Source organism: Aethalodelphis obliquidens, unplaced genomic scaffold, assembly GCF_003676395.1.
Source record: "Aethalodelphis obliquidens isolate GAN/ISIS:26980383/991018 unplaced genomic scaffold, ASM367639v1 scaffold6, whole genome shotgun sequence".
In the NCBI taxonomy this organism is placed as follows: Eukaryota; Metazoa; Chordata; class Mammalia; order Artiodactyla; family Delphinidae; genus Aethalodelphis; species Aethalodelphis obliquidens.
The window spans coordinates 50026265-50041719 of NW_020837950.1; the positions used below are offsets into that span (position 1 = coordinate 50026265).

Genomic DNA, 15455 nt, shown 5'->3' on the forward strand with positions numbered 1-15455 from the left:
TTTTTTAATATTGAACTGCATGATCTGTTTATATATTTTGGAGATTAATACTTTGTCAGTTGATTCATTTGCAAATATTTTCTCCCAATCTGAAGGTTGTCTTTTTGTCTTGCTTATAGTTACCATTGCTGTGCAAAAGCTTGAAGTTTTATTAGGTCCCATTTGTTTATTTTTGTTTTTATTTCCATTTCTCTAGGAGATGGGTCAAAAAGGATCTTGCTGTGATTTATGTCGTAGAGTGTTCTACCTATGTTTTCCTCTAAGAGTTTGATAGTGTCTGACCTTACATTTAGGACCTTAATCCATTTTGAGTTTGTTTTTGTGTATGGTGTTAGGGAGTGTTCTCATTTCATACTTTTACATGTAGCTGCCCAGTTTTCCCAGCACCACTTATTGAAGAGGCTGTCTTTTCTCCACTATATATTCTTGCCTCCTTTATCAAAGATAAGGTGTTCATATGTGCGTGGGTTTATCTCTGGGCTTTTTATCCTGTTCCATTGATCTATATTTCTGTTTTTGTGCCAGTACCAAACTGTGTTCATTACTGTAGCTTTGTAGTATAGTCTGAAGTCAGGGAGCCTGATTCCTCCAGCTCCATTTTTCGTTCTCAAGATTGCTTTGGCTATTCAGGGTCTTTGTGTTCCATAGAAATTGTGAAATTTTTTGTTCTAGTTCAGTGAACAATGACAGTGGTAGTTTGATAGGGATTGCATTGAATCTGTAGATTGCTTTGGTAGTAGAGTCATTTTCACAATGTTGATTCTTCCAATCCAAGAACATGGTATATCTCTCCATCTGTTTGTATCATCTTTAATTTCTTTCATCAGTGTCTTATAGTTTTCTGAATACAGGTCTTTTGTCTCCTTAGGTAAGTTTATTCCTAGGTATTTTATTCTTTTTGTTGCAGTGGTAAATGGGAGTGTTTCCTTAATTTCTCTTTCAGATTTTTCATCATTAGTGTGTAGGAATGCCAGAGATTTCTGTGCATTAATTTTGTATCCTTCTACTTTACCAAATTCATTGATTAGCTCTAGCAGTTTTCTGGTAGCATCTTTAGGATTCTCTATGTATAGTGTCATGTCATCTGCAAACAATGACAGCTTTATTTATTCTTTCCCGATTTGGTTTCCTTTTATTTCTTTTTCTTCTCTGAGTGCTGTGGCTAAAACTTCCAAAATTATATTGAATAATAATACTGGTGAGAGTGGGCAACCTTTTCTTGTTCCTGATCTTAGAGGAAATGGTTTCAGTTTTTCACCATTGAGAATGATGTTGGCTGTGGGTTTGTCATATATGGCCTTTATTATGTTGAGTTAAGTTCCCTCTTTGCCTACTTTCTGCAGGGTTTTTATCATAAATGGGTGTTGAATTTTGTGAAAAGCTTTTTCTACACCTATTGAGATGATCTTTTGGTTTTTCTCCTTCAATTTGTTAATATGGTTTATCACATTTATTGATTTGTGTTATTGAAGAATCCTTGAATTCCTGGGATAAACCCCACTTGATCATGATGTATGATCCTTTTAATGTGCTGTTGGATTTTGTTTGCTAGTATGTTGTTGAGGATGTTTGCATCTATGTTCATCAGTGGTATTGACCTGTAGTTGTCTTTCTTTGTGACATCTTTGTCTGGTTTTGGTATCAGGGTGATGGTGGCCTCGTAGAATGAGTTTGCGAGTCTTCCTCCCTCTGCTATATTTTGGAAGAGTTTGAGATGGATAGGTGTTAGCTCTTCTCTAAATGTTTGATAGAATTCGCCTATGAAGCCATGTGGTCCTGGGCTTTTGTTTGTTGGAAGATTTTTAATCACAGTCTCAATTTCAGTGCTTGTGATTGGTCTGTGTATATTTTCTGTTTCTTCCTGGTTCAGTCTCAGCAGGTTGTGTATTTCTACGAATTTGTCCATTTCCTCCAGGTTGTCCATTTTATTGGCATAGAGTTGCTTGTAGTAATCTCTCATGATCCTTTGTATTTCTGCAGTGTCAGTTGTTACTTCTCCTTTTTCATTTCTAATTCTATTGATTTGAGTCTTCTCCCTTTTTTTCTTGATGAGTCTGGCTAATGGTTTTTCAATTTTTTTTGTCTTCTCAAAGAACCAGCTTTTAGTTTTATTGATCTTTGCTATCGTTTTCTTTGTTTCTATTTCATTTAATTCTGCTCTGATCTTTATGATTTCTTTCCTTGTACTAACTTTGGGTTTTGTTTGTTCTTTTTCCCTAGTTCCTTTAGTTGTAAGGTTAGATTGTTTATTTGAGATTTTTCTTTTTATTGAGGTAGGATTGTATTGCTATAAACTTCCTTCTTAGAATACTTTCGCTGCATGCCATAGGTTTGGGGTCATTGTGTTTTCATTGTCATTTGTTTCTAGGTGTTTTTTTGATTTCCTATTTGATTTCTTCAGTGATCTCTTGGTTATTTAGCAGTGTATTATTTCGACTCCATTTGTTTGTATTTTTTATAGATTTTTTCCTGTAATTGATATCTAATCTCAAAGCATTGTAGTCGGAAAAGATACTTGATACGATTTCAATTTTCTTAAATTTACCAAGGCTTGATTTGTGACACAAGATATGATCTATCCTGGAAAGTGTTCCTTGAGCACTTGAGAAGAAAGTGTAATCTACTGTTTTTGAATGGAATGTCCTATGAATATGAATTAAGTTCATATTTTTTAATGTATCATTTAAAGCTTGTGTTTCCTTATTTATTTTCATTTTGGATGATCTGTCCATTCATGAAAATGGGGTGTTAAAGTCCCCTACCATGATTGTGTTACTGTCTATTTCCCCTTTTATGGCCGTTAGCATTTGTCTTATGTATTGAGATGCTCCTATGTTGGGTGCATAAACTTTTACAATTGTTATATCTTCTTCTTGGATTAATCCCTTAATCATTATGTACTGTTCTTCTTTGTCTCTTGCAATAGTCTTTATTTTAAAGTCTATTTTGAATGATATGAGAACTGTACTCCAGCTTTCTTTTGATTTCCTTTTGCATGGAATATCTTTTTCCATTCCCTCGTTTTCAGTCTGTATGTGTCCCTAGGTCTGAAGTAGGTCTCTTTTAGACAGCATATATAAGGGTCTTGTTTTTGTATCCATTCAGCCAGCCTATGTCTTTTGATTGGAGCATTTAATCCATTTATAATTAAGGTAGTTATTGATATGTATGTTCCTATTACCTTTTTCTTAATTGTTTTGGGTTTGCTATTGCAGATCTTTTCCTTCTCTTGTGTTTCCTGCCTAGAGGAGTTCCTTTAGCATTTGTTTTCAAGCTGGTTTCGTGGTGCTGAATTTCCTTTGCTTTTGCTCTCTGTAAAGTTTTTAATTTCTCGTCGATCTGAATGAGATCCCCGCTCTGTAGAGTAGTCTTGATTGTAGCTTTTTCCCTTTCATCACTTTAAATATGTCCTGCCACTCCCTTCTGGTTTGCAGAGTTTCTGCTGAAAGATCAGCTGTTAACCATATGGGGATTCCCTTGTGTGTTATTTGTTGTTTTCCCCTTTCTGCTTTTAATATTTTTTCTCTTTATTTAATTTTTGATAATTTAATTAATATGTGTTTTGGCATGTTTCTCCTTGGATTTATCCTGTATGGACCCTCTGTTCTTCCTGGACTTGATTGACTATTTCCTTTCCTGTATTAAGGAAGTTTTCAACTATAATCACTTCAAATATTTTCTGACTCCCTTTCTATTTCTCCTTTTCTTCAGAGACCCCTATTATTCGAACGTTGGTTTAGTTAATATTGTCCCAGAGGTTCTGAGGCTCGTCTCAATTCTTTTCATTCTTTTTTTCTTTCTTCTGCTCTGCGGTAGTTATTTCCACTATTTTATCTTCCAGGTCCCTTATCTGTTCTTCTGCCTCAGTTATTCAGCTATTGATTCCTTCTAGAGAATTTTTAATTTCATTTATTGTGTTGTTCATCATTGTTTGTTTGCTCTTCAGTTCTTCTAGGTCCTTGTTAATCATTTCTTCTATTTTCTCCACTCTATTTCCAAGATTTTAGATCACCTTTGCTATCATTACTCTGAATTCTTTTTTCCGGTCGACTGCCTATTTCCTCTTCATTTGTTTGGTCTGGTGAGTTTTTATCTTTCTCTTTCATCTGCTGTGTGTTTCTGTGTCTTCTCATTTTGCTTAACTCACTGTGTTTGGTTTCTCCTTTTCACAGGTGCATGTTTGTAGTTCCTGTTGTTTTTGGTGTCTGCCCTCCGTGGGTAAGGTTGGTTCAGTGGTTTATGTAGGCTTCTGGTGGAGGGGACTGGTGCCTGTGTTCTGATGGATGAGGCCGGATCTTGTCTTTCTGGTGGGAGGGCCACATCTGGTGGTATGTTTTGGGTGTCTGTGACCTTATTATGATTTTAGGCCACCTCTCTGCTAATGGGTGGGGTTGTGTTCCTGTCTTGCTATTTGTTTGGCATGGGGTGTCCAGCACTGTAGCTTGCTGGTCATTGAGTGGAGCTGGGTCTCACCGTTGAGATGGAGATCTCTGAGAGAGCTTTCGCCATTTGATATTACATGGAGCCGGGAGGTCTCTGGTGGACCAATGTCCTGAACTCAGTTCTCCCACCTCAGAGGCACAGGCCTGACACCCTGCCAGAGCACCATGAACCTGTCAGCCACATGACTCAGAAGAAAAGGGAGAAGAAAAGAAAGAAAAATAAAATAAAGTTATAAAAATAAAAAAATTTATTAAAAATTAAAAAAATTAAAAAGTAATAGAAAAAGAAAAGAAAGAAAGAGGAGGGCAACTAAGCCAAAAAACCAATGCAGTAATGATAACAAGCGGTAGAAACTATACAAAAAAAAAACAAAAACACGGACAGACAGAACCCTAGGACTAATGGTAAAAGCAAGACTATACAGACAATATCATACAAAGAAGCATACACATGCACACTCACAAAAAGAGAAAATGGAAGAAAATATATATGTAAACTGTAGGAGTTGTTGCACATGTACAGGTATTTCTGATGTATTTGTGGGGAGCAAGGTGATCTCCATGTCTCACTCCTCTGCCATCTTGAAGTTCTCTCCCGTTTTTTTCTTCAGTTTGTTTATATGGGGTATCACATTGATTTAGTTGCGTATATTGAAGAATCCTTGCAACCCTGGGGTAAAACACACTTGATCATGGTGTACAACCCTTTTGATGTGTTGTTGGAGTCTGTTTGCTAGTATTTTGTTGAGGATTTTTGCATCTATATTCATCAGTGATACTGGTCTGTAATTTTCTTCTTTTGTATTGTCTTTGTCTGGTTTTGGTAGCAGGGTGATGGTGGCCTCGTAGAATGAGTTTGGGAGTGTTCCTCTGCAATTTTTTGGAAGAATTTGGGAAGGATGATTGTTAGCTCTTCCCTAAATGTTTGATAGAATTCATCTGTGAAGCCATCTGGTCCTGGACTTTTGTTTGTTGGAAGATATTTAGTCACAGTTTCAATTTCATTACTTGTGATTCATCTGTTCATATTTTCTATTTCTTCATGGCTCAGGCTTGGAAGATTATACCTTTCTAAGAATTTGTCCATTTCATCCAGGTTGTCCATTTTATTGGCATAGAGTTGCTTGTAGTAATCTCTTATGATGCTTTGTATTTCTGTGGTGTCCATTGTAACTTCTCCTTTTTGATTTCTAATATTATTGAGTTGTGTCCTCTCCCCCTTTTTCTTGATGAGTCTGGCTAATGGTTTATCAATTTTGTTTATCTTCTCAAAGAACCAGCTTTTAGTTTTCTTGATCTTTGCTATTGTTTTCTTTGCTTCTATTTCATTTATTTCTGCTCTGATCTTTATGATTTCTTTCCTTGTACTAACTTTGGGTTTTGTTTGTTCTTTTTCTCTAGTTCCTTTAGGTGTAAGGTTAGACTGTTTATTTGAGATTTTTCTTTTTTCTTGAGGTAGGATTGTATTGCTATAAGCTTCCCTCTTAGAACTGCTTTTGCTGCATCTCATAGATTTTGATCGTCGTGTTTTCATTGTCATTTGTCTCTAGGTATTTTTTTGATTTCCTCTTTGATTTCTTCAGTGAACTCTTGGTTATTTAGCATTGTATTGTTTAGCCTCCATGTCTTTGTGTTTTTTATGTTTTTTTCCCCTGTAATTTATTTCTAATCTCATAGAGTTGTGCTCAGAAAAGATGCTTGATGTCATTTCAATTTTCTTAAATTTACCAAGGCTTGATTTGTGACCCAAGATGTGATCTATCCTGTAGAATATTCTGTGTGCATTTGAGAAGAAAGGGTAATCTGCTGTTTTTGGATGGAATGTCTTATAAATATCAATTAAATCTATGTGGTTTATTGTGTCATTTAAAGCTTGTGTTTCCTTACTAATTTTCTGTGTGGATGATCAGTCCATTGGTGTAAGTGAGATGTTAAAGTTCCCCCTATTATTGTGTTATCATCGATTTCCTCTTTTATAGCTGTTAACATTTGCATTATGTATTGAGGTGGTCCTATGTTGGGTGTGTATATATTTATAATTGTTATATCTTCTTCTTGGATTGATCCCTTGATCATTATGTAGTGTCCTTCCTTGTCTCTTCTAACATTCTTTATTTTAAAGCCTATTTTATCTGATATGAGTATTGCTGCTCCAGCTTTCTTTTGATTTCCTTTTGCATGGAATATCTTTTTCCATCCCCTCACTTTCAGTCTGTATGTGTCCCTAGGTCTGAAGTGGGTCTCTTGTAGACAGCATATATATGGGTCTTGTTTTTGTATCCATTCAGCGGGTCTATGTCTTTTGATTGGATCATTTAATCCATTTACATTTAAGGTAATTATTGGTATGTATGTTCCTATTACCATTTTCTTAATTGTTTTGGTATTGTTTTTGTAGGTCATTTTCTTCTCTTGTGTTTCCCACTTAGAGAAGTTCCTTTAGCATTTGTTGTAGAGCTGGTTTGGTGGTGCTGAATTCTCTTAGCTTTTGCTGTTTTGTAAGCTTTTGATTTCTCTGTTGAATCTGAAAGGAATCCTTGCTGGCTAGAGTAATGTTGGTTGTAGATTCTTCCCTTTCATCACTTTAAATATATCATGACACTCCCTTCTGGCTTGTAGAGTTTCTGCAGAGAAATCAGCTGTTAACCTTATGGGAGTTCCCTCATATGTTATTTGCCATTTTTCCCTTGTTGGTTTTAATAATTTTTCTTTGTCTTTAGTCTTTGTCAGTTTGATTACTATGTGTCTCAGCATGTTTCTCCTTGGGTTTATCCTGCCTAGGACTCTGCCTTTCCTGGACTTGGGTGACTATTTTCTTTCCCATGTTAGGGAAGTTTTCAACTATAATCTCTTCAAATATTTTATTGGGTCCTTTATCTCTCTCTTCTTCTTCTGGGACCCCTATAATGCGAATGTTGGTGCATTTAATGTTGTCCCAGAAGTCTCTTAGGCTGTTTTCATTTCTTTTTTCTTATTCTGTTCTGCAGCAGTGAATTCCACCATTCTGTCTTCCAGGTCACTTATCTGTTCTTCTGCCTCAGTTATTCTGCTATTGATTCCTTCTAGTGTATTTTTCATTTCAGGTATTGTATTTTTCATCCTGTTTGTTTGTTCTTTAATTCTTCTACATGTTTGTGCTTTAATTCTTGTAGGTCTTTGTTAAACATTTCTTGCATCTTCTCACTCTTTTCCTCCATTCTTTATCTGAGGTCCTGGATCATCTTCACTCTCATTATTCTGAATCCTTTTTCTGGAAGGTTGCCTATCTCCATTTCATTTAGTTGTTTTTCTGCATTTTATCTTGTTCTGTCATCTGATACATAGACATCTGGCTTTTCATTTTGTCTATCTTTCTGTGAATGTGGTTTTCATTCCACAGGCTGCAGGATTGTACTTCTTCTTGCTTCTGCTGTCTGCCGTCCTGTAGTTTTAATGAAAATTCAATATAAATTGTGGTGGTTGAAGGAAACCAATTAAGCTGCCTCCCTTTACCAGTGACAGTAATTGAATCTTTATTTGTGTAATTGGGCCCAGCAATGTCTTAATTAACAAAAGGTTGATCTGAGTCCGAGATGACATCTTACCCTTTGGCTGTTGAATTCTGTCTTCTTCTTCATCAAAAGAAAAATAATCAAACATGTTAGAATGATTAAATAGGAACTCTGCCTTTCAATCTAACCTTTAGGCTCCTGGAGTTAGGAGACATGGACATTTCCTCTTGTAAATTACGTTCTAGACTGATTAATTGATTATTAAATGGGTGAACTGATCTTGAGTGGAAAAGGGATGAGAGATTAAGTAATACTATTTAGTAAATATTAAAAGGAATTGGTCCAGAAAGTAGTTAGATACCATGCATTCCTACTATGAGTTAACTCAAATTATAAAGCCATCTCCCATTTTCCCAAGGAGAAGGTCCAAAATGAAGTTTGTGGCTTTTTTACTAACTATACCATGTTAATATTTAATTATAAATACATAATTGTAAATTAACTTTTAATATTTAATTTCTTAAATAAGTTATAAAATATTCAAATTTACTCATATAATTACCTTATTTATATAAAAATATGCTTTTCCACATTTCTTGAAAATATTTTATTCAAGCTTTTCATATATATCTTACAAAGTAGTATCATCACCCTCAGAGTTTCTTGTTGAATCCTCTTTGTTGAGAGAACATAATTTTGCCAGATTTTTTGAGATAGAACATGTGTTGGATCGGTATGTGTTATTCTCACTGGAAAATTTACCCTGAGAGTATACAATCAGAAAACATTAATACATCATTTTATATTGTCCTATGTACATGCATTTATGATCTCCAAAACATAACCACACTTTCTGCTTTGCTTTTTAAGTAAATTTTAGAAGCCTTGTTTACAATCAAACACTTAAAATTGTGAAGTCATCCCAGTGAGAGTAATGAAGAAATATGTATTAAAGTTTCTCTTGTTTTTTTCACCAATTTATTCAGTTAATCATTTAATACTAATATTGACATATGTGGCTTCAGACTGATGTGTCTTCTTTCCCAAACTGTATTTGATTAATCAAAATTTAGTAAATTGAGAGAAGGTCTGCCATAACTAGACTTTGTAAGACCTTGGATATAAGATAACTATATCCTCTTATCTGAGGATTAAAATTTTAGGAGGAAAAAGCTTTGGCTTATAATTGAGTATGCCCAGCAATAGTAATAAGTTTCAGTTCATAGAAATTTTATCATTGTTTTAAAGCAAATTCATACTATCATTATTTCTGAATTCTACATTCAATTTTATTTTGTATTTATATCTGAAACTGATTATGATTAGTAAAAATTATAACAGGCGACTTAGGAAATTCTCTAAAGGTGTTCATATATTATATAAAAAGTGATATACACACTACCCACTCTCTTGTATTAGACCGAGTGTCCTGTGGAATATACTTCTCCTTTTGTGTAAGGTCTTTTTGCTGAGAGAAGTAAATTATTAGCAATAATATGTGGAAGCAATTTAATTCAACCTTAACCTTAGGGCTTTTCCCTTTAAATGTAGTAATGTCTAAATTTGACCCTATGTTAAAAAATTATGTTTACCTGTATATTATCAACTTTTACTACTGGCAGGAAACAAACCCAAAATTTGTTTTCCACAAGACACATTTTTTATTGATGTGGATGTAACTTGAAACCTGTTCTTTGCTGGGCTCCACTGAGCTCATCCCAGCTGCGTGAGTCCTCTCACACCTGTATCCATTCTAAAGGAGGAGCCACCATCTGAGACATGATGTTCTCATGGCAGAGGACAACTGCTTAGATAGGACAGAGCCAACCCAGGCAAAGCATTTAAAGCTTCTATTTGGACAGGTGTATGTCACACCTACTCACACTCCATTGACTAAAGCAAATCTCATGGCTAAGCCAATGTCAATGGAACAAGAGGGTGTATTCCCTACCAATGGGGAAGCATGGCATGGGTGGGGAGGAGACAAATAATTGTGAGCAAATAATAAATCTACTCTAGCTTGTTAACTGATAACTAAATCATTTTGCTGAGTGTCTTTTAATTTGTAAAATTTGCTTAAGCATCATTAGAATTAAAGCTAATGTAATTGAGTGTGAAGGACATACACTGCTTTTGAGTACCTACAATGGCCATGAAATTGGATGAAGATCAATCACATGAAAATCGTATAAAAGTTGAGAGAAGACACTGAATATATTTTCTAATGTACTTATAGTTTCTCATGATGCCATTAATAATAATTTCCTTTATGCTTTTTAAATTCTCAGGTAATTTTCATGTCTAAGGTCTATTTGGAAGTTTTTCTACCCTGTCAGTGCAGTATCCAAGTCTGGTTCTCTTCCAGCTCTCCTAGAGCTTCTAGGAGGTATTTAATTTCCCTTAGTATTTCTGCTAAAGTAGTTAGACTAAACTCTTTTCTATATATATCCTACGGAACGGATATGTAGCTTCAAGAAGTTAATGTATAAGAAGGTACATAGCATATGGAATGCATTCTAAAAGTCACATCCTTTTTTAGTCCTATGATTTCATTATGAAAATGTTGATATATTTGCTACTTTTAAGAAATACTTTATCGTTAACTTTTGCCATGGTGTCCTCAAATTCTTATGAACAGCTTATCCTGATTTTTCTCATTGTCACTGAAAGCCTGGGAGTGATAATGAACATAAGAAGAAAAACAATTTTCCCACCACTCTCTGATGATGTCTCTAAGCCAATCATATGTCCTAGATTATCAGAGGCAATTCCCATTTAAAATATGCTGCTTCAGGGCTTCCCTGGTTGAGAGTCCGCCTGCCGATGCAGGGGACACGGGTTCGTGCCCTGGTCTGGGAAGATCCCACATGCCGTGGAGCGTCTGGGCCTGTGCGCCATGGCCGCTGAGCCTGCGCGTCCGGAGCCTGTTCTCCACAATGGTAGAGGTCACAACAGTGAGAGGCCCGCGTACCGCAAAAAAAAAAAAAAAAAATGCTGCTTCACTTCCCCATAAGTATAATTTTATATATGACATCTATTTTTCATGTTTTGGTTCACAAAAATATGCTACCCTTGGAGCTTCCGGGTTGGTGAGCATGGAGATTCAGGGAAAGGGGTGCCCTAGGAGATGGCATGAAAGCTCCATGCCCTTTCCCATTACCTCAACCTATGCCTCTCTTCCATCTGGCTGTTCCAGAGTTATATCCCTTTATAATAAACCAGTAATCTAGTTTTGGGTTCTGTTCCCAGGTTATGTGTTCCTTCTTAGACAAATTGACAGAAGAATTAGGAGAGGATACAGAAAGAACAGTTTATGATGATTAAAAATTTGCCACCAAGAAAGCCCCTGAAAATATAGGGCTCACACATATGATTGAACCATTGTCTCTCTGGGCATATATTCCTGGATTTTTCATGGCTATAAGACTCTGTCTATCATAAGACTCATGAAATGCATGATAAATCCATTTGCTTATGAAGCATATGGGAATAAAAGATCCAACAGAAGATAGAAGAAACTCGTGCATAGAGTCCAATTAAAGAATTTGCCAAAAGTTAACAAAGGGCTAGCACTTAACTGAGGAAGAGGAAGAGGAGCAAAAATCTACATAGAAGAAGAAAGTTAAGAGCCTTCCTAATATTCTTTCTTACCAGCGATGGTTTTAAAGTTACATTTGAGAACGCTGACTTTCAGGGAGACCAAGAGAGTGAAGAATTTAGGCTTTTGAATTCACCTGTTTCAAAAATTAGTGAAAAAAGCAAGAAGCAACTAAGATTCTTAGATTCTTCATGAAAAAGGGGAAGAGAAAGAACTGGAAGGAAAACCAAGTGATGCAGAAAATTTTGAGTTCAGATGGTAAAAAAGATGGGGTTGAAGAGGTCAGGAAGTAGCACAGACTTCTCCACCAGGCGGAAGCAGTAGGAGAGACACAAGGAGAACCGGCAGATGGTCCTCAAGCCCCAGTTATATGTGATCAAAGCAGGAGAAGAACTCGGAAGCTTCAGAGACTGCCACCAACCAGAAGCAGATGAATAAAACCCTTGAAGATCGTTTGAAACTTGAATCAGAAAATGGGACATTGAGTGTATCAGACACTACAATTGGCAGTAAACAATTGACATTCACATTAAAGAGGTCTGAATAGCAGAAGCAACAGACTAAGAAGCTGCACTGACAGGAAAGGAAAACACTTCCTGGTTCAGCAGGTCACCTGAAGTTAAGACACAGAAGAGGATGGCTGTTTCTTTGAATTTGGAAATGATCCTACTTGTGATTTGAAAGGAGGACCTCTCCCCCAAATTGATCATCATTAGAGTACATTAAACACAGAGAGGGGAATGTACATTTTTAATGTTTTGTATAAATTCCAGATGCAACTAAAAAGTTAAAGATTTGACAACTTGTCCCTATGCCTTATGGGTCACACTTTGAAACTGTACCCCTTCCCCCACCAAAGTGGTCAGTGTGTCGCCCCCAGGGTGCTTTTGGTAAGTTGCTGCTCCCCATAAACATGGTCATTTTCCCATGGTTTTAATCAAGTAGGCCAGGTTGTTATTTTTTAACAATGTAATATGTGTGCCATGAAATGGAAGGTTATCCTGTGCTAAAAATGAAGCTTGATCATGCTCTGGGAACTTCTTTTCTTGCAATACCTGCTTCCATTCACTATCTAGTCAGTGGCCCAAGCAGTGGGAGCTACAGACCACTCTTCCAGCGGCAGACTGAGCTCTCCATTCTTCAGCAGGGAACTGCCGGATAGCACAGAGAGCACCTGCCAACCTTCAGACCAGCCTGGGACCTGGGATTGAGTAGCAGTAAATTTGGGAGCTGGAGCAGTTCATTCATCCTGAAATTCCTCCTTGGTTACAGCCTTTTAAGCAGCCTGATCTTCCTTTTCAGTCTGTTTCAGACCTCTGAAGGAGTAGAGATTAGGTGTGACCTCCCATGGGTGTTCACAGGAGAAGGTGCCACGTATGTGCAGAGCTTCCTTGGCCAGCATCTACCACATCAGACTCACTAAGTGAGCCCCTTTGTTGTTATAGGGGATGGTCTCTGTCCTTCCTGCTAGAGCCTTCACATAGTGCAGAGGACAGTCTGTGTTATACTGAGCGACTGTAGGCGGGTTAACATAAGATGCCTCTGTGAGAGGCTGGTGGTCAACCCTCGGATCAGTAACCACCAGAAATCATGACCCCCAGAAGGCTGCCTGGATTTGGTTGGTGAATATTCCAGGAGTTAAGCGGCCAGCAGTAGGAGTGGCTCCAGTGACAGCAGCAAACTTCAGCACAGCTCTATCACCAGTAATCTTGGAGGATATGATACCGCTATCAGCTGAGTTTTCAATGGCACAAGCTGCCAGCAAAGGCTTCTAAGCTTTTCCCAGTTTCTCTTCATATTTATGATGTAGATGCCACTGCCTTTTTTTTTTTTGTAGATGTACTGTTCCATTTGGAAGTCAAGGTTTTTGCCACCTAAGTGGGTTCCTGCTGCAAGGAATTTGTGGACATCCTCCTCCCTCATTAGCAGAATATCAAGGGCTCTGGACATGGTGAAAATTTCCATTTACCTTATGATAGGAACCCAGAACAATGCTGTATGGACCCCTCTATGGGTAGTGCAGAAAGGTGAGTTGTATTTTGATTTGTATTTTTATTATTATCAACTTGCACATTTTTTTCATGTGTATTGTCGGTTTATATTTCTTCATTTGTGAATTATCACGATGTTTTCCCATTTTTCTTTGGAGACTTTGTCTTTTGCTAAGTTGGAAGCATCCCTTATATATAGTACCTAGTTTCAACACTCATCCTCAAACGTGTTGCTAAAATACTTTCTCAGTTTGGGGCTTTCTTTTTAAAATTCTTTACAGGTATTTAACAAACAACTTTTATTTGTATTTTTAATAGTTTTTGACCAAAAATGAGGTACTGAAAATAGATTTTCAGGAAAACTAATTTAGCAGTGGTAGGCAGGGTTGATTAGATAGGGAAGGCTCAATTAAGATATCAGTTCATAATCAAAAAGTGAGACAAGTTTCTGCAGTCAGAAGCCGGAGATGGAAACAAAACATAATGAATAAGTATCAGATGCCTTTTAAGGGAGGAATGATAGGAATTGGTTCAATGTAGCATCTAAAGAGATATGAGTTACAGATGATTCCAAAATTTAAGACTAAGAAAAATATATCAGTGCTAGAAACATAAATGTTAGCATGCTGCCCCATTGTTTTTCTCAAAGTTTGTTTTCTTTGATTTTAAGTAAACTGAGTTTAAGGTGACAACAATCTACAAATATGAACACTGAAGAGTTGTTAGGAATTTTTTTCTACCACATCTTTGATAAGCATTCCAAAATAATGAAACTCAAATTCATGTTTGGTTTTATTTCATTATAACCATTATTTGTGTTGTTAGCTAGTGGCCACCAGGCACAGAGGATTTTCTCAGTCTTCCCTCTAACTTACTGCTATGGTTGTGTTACTCCTCCTGTCCCATACTGGTCCCATATTGGTCCCAAGTCACAGGTGTGTGATCTGCTGTGACATGAGACTCCAGTCTCTACTCTGCTTCCATCCCTTCCCCTGTGTTCCGGAATTACCACCCACTACATATCTAAGCCCAAGCTTACTACATATGTGGAATCATGGGCAATGGCAAGTGGCATGGCTGATCAGAAGCCTGGAAAGAGAAAGATTAAAAGATCAGGTTCAAGGAGGTCTGAGGTAGAGGCATGTGGATGGACACAGGAGAATGGGCACATGTGGAGAACAAAAAGTAGCACTGATACATTGCTGTCTCTTGGTACAGGACTGTGACATCTTGCCTATAAAAGGTTGTCATAAGAATCCCATAGAGAGGAGTCTCTGCTACTTTCTCTGTCCATCTGACAATCTCTTATCCACAATCCAAAATCCAAAGATTTCTGACATCCAACCGTTATTTTTTTGCAAATTCATTTGGCAGCAGAAATTTACTTGAACTGACATGACAACAGTATAGTTTTAATTATTATTAATAAAGCCAATAAATTGAAGAGCCCAGATGTCACGTGATTTTCCAATACAGTAAGGATTACAGTGGTGAGAAGAGCACCCACATTACTAAGAACGCAGGTGGTGGCTCTTTTCTGTGGGCTGGGGCAGGAGAACGTGGTATAAGACTAAGCTCACTGGTAACAGTAGAAATGAATAAAGTCCCCAAACAATAAAGGCCAGTGCTTAACCATCAAAAGCCTGGTGGGTGCAACTGATCATAATGACCCTCATGTCATCTATCACTGTCGCACCCAGTGCCTCTTCCTCAGCTCACATCTATGGCTGCAACGAAGATCCTTTACAAACAGCTTATGAAGGGGTTTGGGTTCATGAATGGGTAAGCTGGGGTTGTGGGTTCAAGACAGAAATAGGTGGCAACAGCACTATAGCCTCCTTCAGGGTAAGACAGAGACGATACGAAGTCATCTCAATGAGAAGAGGTCCAGACAGTACCCTGCTCATCCATTTTGTGTGGACAGAGAAGTGGC

General features: G+C 37.1%; 2 pseudogenes; one reads left to right on the forward strand and one right to left on the reverse strand.

Annotated features, from left to right (window-relative positions):
- The first annotated feature begins 11185 nt into the window (after positions 1 to 11185).
- Positions 11186 to 12183, forward strand: LOC113619264 (nucleolar protein 10 pseudogene; annotated as a pseudogene).
- A 420-nt stretch (positions 12184 to 12603) lies between these two features.
- Positions 12604 to 13481, reverse strand: LOC113618714 (40S ribosomal protein SA-like; annotated as a pseudogene).
- Between the last annotated feature and the right edge of the window lie 1974 nt (positions 13482 to 15455).